Source organism: Peromyscus leucopus, chromosome 14, assembly GCF_004664715.2.
Source record: "Peromyscus leucopus breed LL Stock chromosome 14, UCI_PerLeu_2.1, whole genome shotgun sequence".
Lineage (NCBI taxonomy): Eukaryota > Metazoa > Chordata > Mammalia > Rodentia > Cricetidae > Peromyscus > Peromyscus leucopus.
Window position 1 is genome coordinate 51814871 of NC_051075.1, and position 13243 is coordinate 51828113.

General features: G+C 44.9%; 1 protein-coding gene across 1 annotated transcript in view; it reads right to left on the reverse strand.

The window, feature by feature from the left end:
* Positions 1-342, reverse strand: part of Numb (NUMB endocytic adaptor protein) — a 104855-nt gene extending 104513 nt beyond the window's left edge. Inside the window, exon 1 of the mRNA XM_037210699.1 lies at positions 276-342. The gene's annotated coding sequence lies outside the window, so the exon portion shown is untranslated. The remainder of the gene's footprint in view (positions 1-275) is intronic.
* Positions 343-13243: the final 12901 nt, after the last annotated feature.

Consider the following 13243-nt stretch of genomic DNA (forward strand, 5'->3'; position numbering starts at 1 on the left):
AGAACCATTGAATGAATTGCAGAGTTGTTTTTTTCTGCCCTCGCTTGGTACAATACACGAGAATAAATGATTGCGTTTCTTATTCATTTGGGTACAAATCCCAGTAGGCATTTTTGAGAAATCTGGTGTTGCTATAAAAACTCTCTGCTCCTAGAAATGCGTTCATCATTAGCTTCCTCGGCTTTTCTTTTTCATTCCCTCTGCTTTTCCTGCTCCTAAATAAGAAAATGCTGGCCTGATGACTCTCTCAATTTCTAAGTCAAATTTAAATATACCTTCTCCACAATTCCGCCTGGAATATGCAAACCTGTGGTGATAAACTTTAAGGAGGTCTGTATTCGCAAACTCAAGGTCTTCTGTGAAGGCCTTCCCGTGGGGCCAGGCGTGGACTTTGGAAATTTTGTACTTTGCCCCTGCCTTTTGGCTGCAAGTCGTTGTCCCGTATCTCTTCTATTTATTAACCTTCTGCCCTTAGCAGAGCAAGCTAACCAGAATCTAAAACTGTACAGCTTGTGATTGGGGTGGGGGGTGGGGGGAACTGTCTATTTTCTAACCTGTATTTTTAGTTGAGTTTAAATAAACTGCACATTTCTATCATCAAACTTATCGGAAATTATTCCTCCAGTAACTATACATAACAATAAGGTGTTTTTTTTTTTCTTTCTTTCCCCTAGTTATCTTCCGGAAGCTTCCTCCTCTTTCTCTCATCCTCACCTTCCAATTTAGAAATAACCTCCCATTCAATTCAGTGACTCACAGAAAATCCGTAAAAGGAAAGTGGGAAAGCCAAAATAACTTCAGAGATGTCTGAATCATTTCGCCCAGGGAACGACCGTGCACTGACCACGACAAGAAGTCAAGACAGAAGGCCTGGTCCAATAGCTTATAGCACATGAAGTAACCCCGAGCAAACAGGAAGCTGCCCGGTGAGAGGGCAACATCCAAACAGCCTTTTACACAGCCTTTTAATGTGTGTCAGCAGCCTCCTTCTCCCTGGCCTTGGCGGTGTGCCGTACTACCAATTTTAGAGCAAGTTAGAAGGCAATTAATGTCCCAGCAGATAGGAAACAATGACGTCACAGGAGGGCATGGCCATTATTATGGCACTTTAGGTAATAATGGCTCTTCCACAGCCCCGGTGACTGGGTGCCACACAGAACATAGAATTAGGCCAGTCTCATCAAGGGGGCTCGCCATCTAAGTTTAGGATCTCAAACTGCTGTCCCTAAAGTTGGTGGATAATGGCCACAAAGGTCAGCCACTCATTATTTCAACCACTAAAAACAAGGTTTTCCTGAGTGCTTTTGGACATCTGCTTCTATCATTCTCCTATGTAAAATAGAAGAAAATTTAAAATCAATGTGTATGAACAGCAAGAAGAGGAAAAACTTGAAATAAAGAAGGCTTTAAGACATATATGGGGCTGGAGAGATGGCTCAGAGGTTGGGAGCACCCAGAGGTCCTGAGTTCAATTCCCAGCACCCACATGGTGGCTTACAACCATCCGTAATGAGATCTGGCACCCTCTTCTGCATATATAATAAATAAATAAATCTTTAAAAAAAAAAAAAAAAGACACATACTTTGCCAAGCATGGTGGTGCATGCCTCTAATCCCAGCACTTGGAGGCAAAGTAGGCTGATCTCTGTGAGTTCGAGGCTAGCCTGGTCTACATAACAAGTTCCAGGGCAGCCAGAACTGTTATACAGAGAAACCCTGCCTTGAAAAACAAACAAACAAAAAGACACATACTTTGACATAACAGAAGGCTGTTGGGTTATCAAAACTGGGGAGAGTCTCATTTGACCCCTGCGCTTTGATTTTATACACACAAGGTAACCCTGTAACGGAATGGAATACCTGCCAGCTCGCCTCCTCTTCCCTGTGCTGTGTACTTTTCCACCACCCCCAGCCCCCACGCCCGCCCTTGGGAAGCTCCAGCCCTGGAGACTGGTGGTCTGCAGCCTGTGGTGTCTGGCTGCCTGTGGAGTCCAGGCAGGTGCTGTCTGTCCTGAACCTGAACCTCTAGATTCAGACCATGATGGCAAGTATCTTAGGGGCAAGTGTACCTTTCATGAACACCAACTGAGTGGAAAATGGAGGACTCGGTGTGGCACCCCAATATCTGAGGAGTACTGTAGTATACCCCCGGCCTTCACAGGCACTGGTGCTAGTTTCTTGCCGCCTGTTTTTTACAGTGTGTCATGTTCCAAGGGGGACAACATCCAAGTCTCCTTTATTTCTTTTCTTTTCTTTTTTTTTTCTTCTTTTCTTTTGTCTAAAGGAGCAAAATCCCACCTGGGCCAAGCTCTATTTCTGCCTGTGGAATGCTTTAACTCTCCCACCCGCCCCCCCACTTCTAGACACAATTCCAGTTCCAGATGGGTTCGAGAAGCAAATCACTCTGAAAGCAGACAGGGGCCAGAGCTACCTGCCACTAGCCGTTGGAGACAATCCAAGATTAGGAGATAAGCGGTGGTTTCCTGAGGTGGGGATCTCAGAAGGTAGAGGCTAACAAGGAAGGGGGGATTAGAAAGAAAAGAGGGACTTGGGGAGGAGAAAGAGGGAGGAAAGAAGAAAAGCCCGAGGGCAGATCTGAGAGGAAAAGGTAAGGAAAGCTGGATGGGTCCAGAAGCCCAGGAGAGTGCCGAGCCAGCTTGGAGGCTGGCTGGCCACAGTATCTGTGGACTTTGTACCGGCTTGCCTAAGAGCGCCAATAAAATGCAGTGTTGGCCACCAGTTAAAGGGGGCTGCCACCTGTACTACTCTAGTTCCTTCGCCTCTTGGAAGCCCTCCCCAAGTTCAAAGCCTGCTGCTCTGGCGGCAGATTACATTAGCCAACCCAAGAACATGTCGTTTTCATAGAGACGCACTGTGGCTGAACACCAAGGCGAAGATGATTTTACCATCCCAAGCTGAAGAACTTCTAGAAGATGGGAAGTGCCAAGCTGCTGCCCACGCTGGAGCCAGGCACTGTGGTCTCCAGGTTTAAGGCTGTTTCCCCGATGGGAAGGGGAAGGGAGAGCCTATGGAAGGGGCTGTTCTCATGGGCAGAACCTTTTGCTTTCTTGTTCCAGAGTGCCTGTGACTTTTAAACGCCATACCATGCCTTATTAGTAAATAATCCATTTTCATTCTCAAGAAGAATTTTTACCCATCTACCTGATAGGTAAAAATAGTTGTTTACTTATAAAATGGATGAAGTGTTAGCTCATAGTGCGGCCATTGTGCTATTGAAAGGGGGCCCTAGTTACTATCATCTAATCTTTGGGTGGGTCAGCTATTCTTCTTCAGCAGGGAGTGGGTCAAGCCAAGGGCTGAGCACCATTGAAACTTTTGTCCATCCCGTTTCACAGGCGTGCAGAGAGTTTCCTGGAAACATGGCTACTTTCCAAAGATTTCGCAGAGCAGCATGCCTTCTAGGACTCTCGTGTCCCAGTCACATGGAACCTTACAAGCAAGTAAATTTAGACGTGCACATTTTTCTTTTTCTTTTCTTTTCTTTTTTCTTTTTCTTTTTTGCTTTGTTTTGTTTGAAACCTGATCTCACCATGTAGCCCAGGCTATCCTCAAGCTCAATGGCAATTCTCCTGCCTTAGCTCTTCAAGTATTGGGATGGATGGTATGCACCACCATACCAAGCTTGAAGTAATACTGTCTTGAATCTAACACACACGCCATATTCACTCATAATTTTGGTTCTGCCGTTTACAAACTGTAACTGTAACTTTGGGAAGTTTGATTCGGTTTCTCATTTACAAAATGATATGTGTATTCGCTGACTCCTGCTGTGTAACAAATCACCCTATGATTTAGTAGCTTAAAACAACGACTATTATTTTGTAGTTTCTTTGAGTACAAAATCCTGGTGCAGCTTTGCCATGACCTCTAGCTCTGGGTCTCTCCTAAGGTTATGGCCATTCTGTGCATCGGCTTCTTGGCTCGCTTGCATGGTCTGTGGCAGGATTAAATTCCTCAGAGAATTTACCTGAAAGCCTTAGTTCTTCAGAAGCCGTGGACAGCTGGCCTCCGTCAGTGCCTTGCCTTGGAGACTTTTTATTATGGATCATGACATGACAGGGCAGCTTACTTCATTGGAGTAAGCAAGAAGGCAAGAGAGAAGGCCAGACAGAAAACGCCAGCAAGACAGGCTAACACTCTTTTGTACCCTGATCAAAGAAGTGATGTCTCATCACTTCTGCCACATTCTTTTAGTTAGTAGTATGTTATTAGGCCCCACCTACATTTAAGGGGTGGAGCTTACACAGTAGATAAACACCAGCAGGAGGCTCATTATCAGGAACCATTTTAGAACTAGCCCACTTTAGGATAATAAAGCTCACCTGTACCGCTCATTTATAAATGAAATGAGAGAATATATGCAATTCAGGGCCAGCGTCTATAAGGCAATGTGTAATGCAACACATATATAACTATTATTATTATTAATGTTATTATTGAGTGTGTATAATGATTGGTTTTCCCTCCTGGCTGCTAGAAGGAGAACTTTTATGAGGAATAAATGAGATAATATAACATCATCCAATCCTGACACGTCGTAACTATTTAATAGCCATTAGTAACTGTCTAACGTTATTAGTGTGTGACACACTATCAACTCTGGTGACTTTTACAATTTGATCTCATTTCCATATGTTAGGTTCCATTTTTCAGTGAGCAGCCTATACTTGCCAGAGCACAATTCTGGGTTTCAGCTTCAGAAACTCTAACCAACGAAGTCATAACCTAGTCAAATTCCCTGTGTGCCTTCTCCAGAAGAGGGTTTGCTCAAAACCTGTGAGACAGTCTAATCATGAGAGCTCCTCCAGTTCAAAGAAACATGTGCATCTGGCTCAACCCAGGTTCTGGTGAAGGGGGAGTGTACCAGGAAGAATAAGCAATAAATGTCTTAGAGGAGTGATCTTTGCCCTCCCAGAAGAAGCTGGTCACTGTGTATTATGTTGAGTCAATCCTCGGCTGAGGCCCAGAGAAAGAGGAGGCCTCGTGTGTCTACAGAAAGGATAAGGGCACTTCCACACCTGGGTTGGAGGTGTTCAGAACCGTGAGATGAAACTGGGTAATAAATAGCGATTTTATAGCTAGGAAATTGTAAGAAGAGTCCAGTTTGCAACATGATCACTAGAAGGTCAGAAGGATCTGGCAGGGCTGCCTTGAAGCTGACTTCCTTATAAGGGAGGAAGACATGGAGGCTTGGCCTGTAGCCAGAGAAAGGAGGAACTATAATTAAGGAAACCCCATTATTTTGGCTTTGAGTCATTTCTCAAGGCTCACCCGTGACTATTATACAAGAAGACTTTGGAGGGGGAGGATAAAATTACTGAAGTCTAAATGGTTCTTAGACTAGAATTTCTGTTCCAGCCCCAGCCTGAGCGGCTTAGCAAAGATTGCCTCAGAAAACTAAGCAAGCAGGCCCAGGAAGATGGCCGCCTCAGCAGGCGAAGGCTCCTGCCGGGCAAGGCTGGACCTGAGTTCAGAACTCATATAAGGATGGAAGGACTGAACTGGCTCCTGAACCTTGCCCTCTGACCTTCACATACATGATGACATATGCTTGCATAGGTAGACGAACAAATTAAAATTAAAAAAAACAACAAAAACTCTGTAGATAGACAAAAGTCCAAGTCTTTGCAAGTCATTCCATCTCATCTTTTCAGGCCAGAATAGCTATAAACCACCACCAGGAGCACCACCACCACCCCTCCATCTCCACCTCCACCTCCACCACCTCCACCACCTCCACCACCATCACCTCCACCATCACCTCCACCACCACCATCATCACCACCACCACCACCACCACCACCACCACCACCACCACCATCACCACCATCATCACCACCACCGCCACCTCCACCACCACCACCTCCACCATCAATCACCTCCATCACCTCCACCACCACCACCATCACCTCCACCACCACCACCACCTCTACCACCTCCACCACCACCACCACCACCATCACCTCCACCATCACCACCATCGCCTCCACCACCCCATCTCTTTCTCCCTCCCTTCTCTCCACTGCCATTCATATTTCACATGTTCTAGTCTACTGGGTTACACTAGCCTCACAAATAAGCACTTCAGGAATCTTCAGATTGGCGCTGACTCCAGATCCAGACTCATCTCTAGCAGCAGCAAATCTTATTCCCCAGAGCTCAATAAACAGGCCCAGGTAATGCTGGTTCAAAACCAAGTCACCTGAGGGGCTAGGGCTAGGGCTGAGTCAGCAGCTGGCCCGCCGAGCACCTAAACTAGGTGTGGTGGGGATCAGAAGTTCAAGTTCATCTTTATCTGCATATCAGGTTCAAAGCCAGCCTGGACACTGTGAGACCCTGTTTTTGTCTGTTATTGTTTTGTTTGTGGGGAGAGCTTTGTTTTTTAAAGCCCACAGACTTTTCTGAGCACCTCTAACCCTGGCTGCTTCTCCTCCTGACACATTCCCAACATTGCTACACAGAAAGAGTCGAAGCAGAAGTTGCTGGGAATGGTCCAGAAGGGTAAAGGGAAGGTATGTACCAATGTCAAGTTCCTCTTCCGGTGACTCTTGTCTTTTCTGCCAGTTCTGGGTTTCCTCTCTTTGAGACAGAAGAGATTGGTGAGTTTCGATACCTCTTAATATTTTGAGAAGACCTCTGTCTGCCCCTTAGCAGACTGGCCAATTTTAGAAGGGAAAGCGGCCTGACTCCACGTGGGGATGCTGTGTGTGTTTACTCAGCCTTTTCCTACTATGCAGGGAGCAGCAGCCTCTGGGTTTCACCCTCAGGAAGTTTACTTAGTGGTAGGCTTTCTTTCTTTTCCTGTTAGTTTCCTGTGAAGGGACATCAATGTCTTTTATCAGCAAGCGATAAAAAAGGATGTCAGTCAAGTGCAGACAGACAAACCTCTTTCCCATCCCAGACACAGACCATCCTGGTGACTTAGAGAACTGGGTCTGATTTTAGAAACAACAAAAGAGGTTGATTTTCTCCTGGGTGTTGTGGATATGTGAGTGTGAAGTGTGTGTGCACATGTGTGCACATGTCTATGGAGACCAGAGGTTGACAGTGAGTATCTCTCCATCTTTCTTTTTTTTTTTTTTTTTTTTAACATTTCCTGGAATTATTTTATCTGTGTGAGCATTTGGCCTGCATGTTTGTCTGTGCACCACATGCACGCTGGTGCCTGCGAAGGTCAGAAGAGGGCGCTGACCCGGAGATCTGGAGTTAATGGGTAGGGGTGAGGCAGCCACTAGGTGGGTGCTGGGAACGGAACCTGGGTCCTCGGAAAAGGCAGTAAGTGCTGTGAACCTCTGAGCCTCTAGAGCTCCCAGTTTGGGCTCGACTGACCAGCATGACGTTTTCTGTCTCCTAAGTGCTGGCGTTATAAACATGCACATTGCGTGCCTGCCTTTTTACATGGCTGCTGAGGCTCTGAACACAGGTTCTCATGTCTGCAGGGCAAGTTCGTTGCTGGCCAGGCCACCTCCTGGGCCCTCAGAAGCTGATCTTCCTGTCCGTTTCCCGGGTGCTACCTTCCATCTTATTCCCGCAGCTCATATCCTAGCTGCCTCCCCTCCATCAATATAATACTTACATCTTCCCCTTGAGTAAAATCTCACACTCTCCCAAAGTAGCTTCACATTGTGTAGAACCAAAATTAGAGGCATGGGATTGGCAGAGCCTCGTGGTTATATTGGAGTGTTAGCGTGAGGAGGCAGCTTGTGGTTTTGTTAAACTTTTTATTTCCTGGAACTCTTACAAATCACATAGCTTTTTACCCAAGGTTGGATTTTATGTGCTCATTCCCACTCATCCAGCAGATCATCTTCAAAGATGCCGTTGCAGGTGAGGCCCTGACATCACCTCTCAGCCACCGCTTGATTATGTGTTTCTGTGACACACATCTCCTGTGGGTAAACTTGCTTGGTTCCTCTCCATCCTACAGAGCGGCAGCTCTGTGAAACCAAGGGTCAGATCCTTTCTACTCATGACTGCCTCACTTAAGGTCCAGCCATCGGAAGATCACTAAGTATTTAGTGAATGAATGAGTGAGTCAGAAACTGTCTCTAGGGGTAGCCTTACCACAGTCATTTATTTTGGGGTCTTATTTAAAAAAAAAAAAGGCATGTGCTAATTATCATATCATGATCACTGGTGGTTATAGTAATTTGTAGGTAAAGGGACAGTGGTGGAGAGTGACTAAATAAAGCTCCCCACTAACTAGTACCTGTGGGCCATTCCAGAACTCTGAATTTCGGATCACACTGCCTGCTTCTGTTGGACTCCTGTGGACAGAGCCTTTCCTTTGGGAAATTCTGCACGGAGTTGCCTACTGCCCTCCCTATTGCCGATGCGAGGAAGAGGCAGGACTCCATTTCTCCTACCTCAGCAAAACCTTCTGGTCTGAAATAAAAGTTCCAAGCCTCTCTGCGGCTTTCCCTTTCAGGCTCTGAGTGGATTCCCTCCCCACCCCCCACCCCCCAAGGTCTGGGCTGAGTCACCCTTCCTCTAGCAAAAACAAGATAACTCTCTTAGGATGGGTGCTGGATGTGGAGCCTCAGAGTCTAATCTCCTTCATCCTTTCAAGCCAAGGCTCAAGCCTAGTTCTGGGAACAAGAGGGCAAGGCAAGAGAAAAGAACTGCATCCCCGTTTCTCCCTTCCTCCCAAGCTCATGGGCTTCCTTTTGTCTTCTGCCCAGAAGGAGGAGGCTGGAGAGGAAGAAGGAAAAATAAGCTGGAGGACACAGTGCTTTTGTGGAAGGGGGATGGTCCGCTTGGGCAGGGAGAGATAAATTGGGATGAAGGGTAACGAGACATGAAGAATCCCCGGAGAGTCTTCAACATGTCCCACATCCAGGACAGCTGAGGCACAGCCTAGTTGCCAGGACACCAGGGAACCCAAAAATGCAACCAGTGGGAGGCAATGACAACTGAGATGCTGGCAGATCTGATGTGGGGCCCCTAGAAAAGCTGTGCCCTGAACGAGCATCACACACTGCGTAAGACTGAGTAGGCAAGAGAGGGAGTGGGCGTTCCGTGTGAGACCTTGAATCAGGAGGCCCACACTATTTCCAGCTCAGTAGCCAATTTATGGGGAGGACCCCAAGCAAAAGATGAAGGGCAGTGATGTGGCTTAATCAGCTCCCTCGGGGATGGGCAATGTTTTCAGAATGCTTTGAAATCTCTAGATGAAAGGAAGTGCTGGGGAAAGCTATCATTACTTTGAGTTCTGATCATAGAGGAACCAGGGTGGTTTTGAGTTCCTGTATCGGAATCAGAGACCAAAGTATTTTCATCTTGGGTAGATGTAGAGAGCTTTTTTTTTTTTTTCTAATGATATCAATTGCCAACAGGATCAGTAGCAAGGTCCCTAGAGAATACAACCAGTTTGGTTAGAGAGCTGGCTTAGTGGGTTAAGAACAGCTTGCAAAGCCTGGAGTTGGGATCTCAGCAGCTCCAGGTTGAGTGAGAGACCCTGCCTCAAAGGAAAAAGGTGGGCAGTAGGACGCCCAGTGTCTTTCTATGGCTTGGCCTCTCAACACAGGTTGCATACCTACACACACATGTACATGACACATGCACATGAGCATGGACCACACATGCCTACACACACACACACACACACACACACACACACACACACACACGTAAGAAAGAAGAAATAAGCAGAGCCTTATCAGCAGAATATAGAATTTCCAAGCACATTCAAAACAAGGTTTCCAGGCAGACTAATTTTCATCAGACCAAACTTACCTAGGGGGATGATGTACAGGCTGCGATACTTCTCCCTCTCTCTTATACTTTTACATGTACATAAAGGCTGCTTAAAACTTGGACTTGGGCTAGATCTAGTGATGTATGAGTATCTGGAAGCTGAGGCAGGAGGATTGCTTGAGTACAGAACTACATATTAGAGGCCAACCAGGGCCACATCCAAAGGTCCTGTCTCACACAAACAAATCAACAACAACAAATCCACTTTGATTCACTGACGCATGCTTGGAGATTCCAGAACATTTATGTCAAGTGTGGCTATGACCAAATAACCTAAATAAGTAAACGGATAATAAGAACAAGGTGATATGTGTAAACCTTGTGCTCCGCAGATCCATGATTTTGGTATTTTCCCTCTTCATTCATCCCTTTATACTTGACCATAAAAATTCCATCACATCCTCTCTTCTCTTGTTTCCTGAAGCATCCAGATTGTTGTTTCAAAGGGACACCTTTGCTACAGAGCTCTCCAGTGAAATTATATTCCCTTCTTGATCTCTCCCATGCTCACAGGCTGACTAGACTAACAGACCTTTAATCCAAGCCTGAGACAAGCTCATACTTGTTGGGATCCACCTAAGAAGCAGTGGCTTCAGGTCATAGTCATCTTAGGGAGGTACAGTTGATTCTGCTCTTGCATAAAGTGAACAAAGGTCTAGCTGATGCTGCTTGTAAACCAAAAGGATCCCAACACCAGGCATGGGATGCAAGCTCTCAGGACATAGGAGCTGAGTCTAAGCATCATAAACACCATGGACAAAATGAATGTGGGGAATGTGGATGTCAAGTCCCAGGATTTCACTGTTTCAAGTTCCAGTAGAGTTAGGCTTAGGATAGATACGTATGCATACATACTTACATATACACGTATACATACATGAGAGAGACAGATGGATAATAGATGATAGAGATAGATAGATAGATAGATAGATAGATAGATAGATAGATAGGGAGAGATGACTATTTTAAACTGTGAGTAATAACTGCACAGAAATCATTACCCAGAAAGGGATATAACCAGAATACAGAAAAGATCTGAGCAAATTATGAATTACAGATACATAAATGAGTGAGGTTATAAATGATCACTGAATTTTGCCAAGACAAGGCAAGATGGTCCTTCAGGTTCCTGCTTTGCAGAGGAGACTGCCAGACATTCTGCAGAGGCACTTTGGGTTACTATCCAGGCAGCCAGCTGTCTCTGTCATTTCAAGAATTATGGAAGTTGCTTGCAATGCACTTCCTGTTTACTCAGGTAATATATCCTTCTGGGGTCTTTGATGGAGTTGAAGACTAGGTAGTTATAGTTACAGTCTTCTCATATCTTAGCTAGAACATATTACTACTAGAGTTAGAATCTTCAAGATAGGATAGCTTTTAGAGTAATCTCAGTAATTTGCCATTTACCTATATTCTGGACATTTCTGGACATATTTAGCATGTCTTTCTTGTTTGATGTTATTCTTGTTGGTTGTAGTTCCATTTTTGTTTATGTTATTACCCTTTGTTTTTCCTGGACAATACTTGATAATCTTATTGTATATGGTTTGCATTAAGTTTAGAACCTTTTTATTTAGACAAAAAGGGGAAATTTGCTCTGCCTATGACCTTGGGCTATAGGGCCTGAAGGAGCCATTATGTGACCTCTGAACGAGGTTGTATGGATCATTAAGGAGCCACTTTGCAACATTGGTTCTATGTGAGAAACCCAGGTTCCTCTACTAGTTCCAGAGAATTCCACTGAATTTGTTTAGGGTCCAGGGACCTAATTATAACTGGGTTACCTGAATAACCTGTCCTCCAAAGTTCAAAACAAAAAAACAAAACAAAACAAAACAAAAACCCATAGATTTGAGCCAGCCTGGTAATCACTGTAACTAACTAACTGTTGGGTTCATTCAGAGACAGATAGAGCTGGTGACCTGGGGACAAGCTCCAGAGTGGCCATTAGATTCGGAATCTGTAGGTCAAATCAAGCGGCATCATAGTCTTCTGCTCCCTGGTTCAATTAGAGCCTTCCTTTAAGATGTCTGAGTCCTCCCCACCTCTGGAGTAAGCCAGAGGCTTCTAGAATGAAGAACTACTACTTTTGGAAGGAAGTGTTGAGGGTTGCTCACTCAGAAGAGGCATAGACTGCTGACACTCCCGTGACTTCTCTTGGGCTGTTTCATGGGCGTTCTTCTATCCAGGGAATAGTTATTGATTAAGAGTTACATACTTTCTTGGGTGTCAAGGTGGGTGAAACCTCTCACTGCATGAGCCTGGCAATCTGATTTTAATCTCCAGATCCCGCAGTGGAAGGAGAGAACTGATTCCTGAAAGTTGTCCTCTGACTTGTACACACACGTGTATACACACACACACACACACACACACACACACACACACACACGCACATACACACAGAAAGAGAGAGAGAAAGAGAGAGAGAGAGAGAGAGAGAGAGAGAGAGAGAGAGAATAATAAAAATATTTTAAATTAGGTACATTCTCTAGGCTAATAGTTGTTTGCTAAGGACATAAATAAATAAATTAGATAATGGTAAAACATCAGACTAAGAGATCTCAAGTCTCTCAGCAATCTAGTAGGTTGAAAACTATTTTGGGGCTAGAGAAATAGCTCAGCTGTTAGGAGCACTTGTTGCTCTTGTAGAAGACCTGGGTTTAGTTCCCAGCACCCACATGGCATTCACAATCATTCATAACTCCTGTTCCAGGGGATCTCATACCTCTTATTTCCAAGGGCCCAGAGCATGCATGTAGTGTACATACAGACAGTCAGACAAAACATTTATACGAAATACAATAAGAAATCTTCTAAAACATTTTAAAACTATATTTTATTCTAGTGGCCGGAGTTAGTGAAACAGCCATCTCAGGAAACTTAAGAGTCATTTTTCAGCAGGTGATGGTGGCACATGCTTTTAATCCCAGCACTCAGGAGGCAGAGGCAGGCGGATCTGTGTGAGTTAGAGGCCAGCCTGATCTACAGAATTAGTTCCAGGACAGGCTGCAAATCTACATTTTGTTTCCCTGTATTGGGAAACAAAAACCAAACCAAACAAACAAAATAACAAAAGTGTTTCACTCTCTTAGAAACACAACATTTCTGTTCTTCACATGAGGCCAACCTGAGGCCATGAACAGCCACAAGAGAGTACACACCTTTTCTTCTCAAATGTACCTACAGGTAAAAGATGCAAATGTTCAGGAGATAAGAATGATGTGCATAGCGCTTACCCGCCCTGAATGACCTAGGCAGAAGCCATTCTGAATTACATCATCACCGAACCTTATACATACCAAATGTCTGTGCTCCATTCAAATGAGGAAATGAATGAAGCCTGAATTACAGGAGTCATTTCCTGGGTACTTTTGTACAAGTCACAGGATCTTGTTTGTTTGTGTTTATATGTTTGCTTGTGTGTGTGCACATGCGTGTGAGGCCAGAGATCAATGTCAGATAT